Raw genomic sequence first — 487 nt, forward strand, 5'->3', positions numbered from 1 at the left:
ATGATGGAGAATAAGATGAACGTAAATTTGGATCGTTTTATAAATTGTTATTTTTTTTTACAATTTTCAGATTTTTAATGACCAAAGTCATTAACTAATTTTTAAGCCACCAAGCTGAAATGCAATACCGAACCCCGGGCTTCGTCGAAGATTACTTGACCAAAATTTCAACCAATTTGGTTGAAAAATAAGGGTGTGACAGTGCCGCCTCAACTTTCACGAAAAGCCGGATATTACGTCATCAAAGATATTTATCAAAAAAATGAAAAACACGTTCGGGGATTTCATACCCAGGAACTCTCATGTCAAATTTCATAAAGATCGGTCCAGTAGTTTAGTCTGAATCGCTCTACACACACACACACACAGACAGACAGACAGACACACGCACATACACTACGACCCTCGTTTCGATTCCCCCTCGATGTTAAAATATTTAGTCAAAACTTGACTAAATATAAAAACGTTCTCACAGCCTCTTTGGGTG

The sequence above is a fragment of the Littorina saxatilis genome, linkage group LG11 (genome assembly GCF_037325665.1).
Source record: "Littorina saxatilis isolate snail1 linkage group LG11, US_GU_Lsax_2.0, whole genome shotgun sequence".
In the NCBI taxonomy this organism is placed as follows: domain Eukaryota; kingdom Metazoa; phylum Mollusca; class Gastropoda; order Littorinimorpha; family Littorinidae; genus Littorina; species Littorina saxatilis.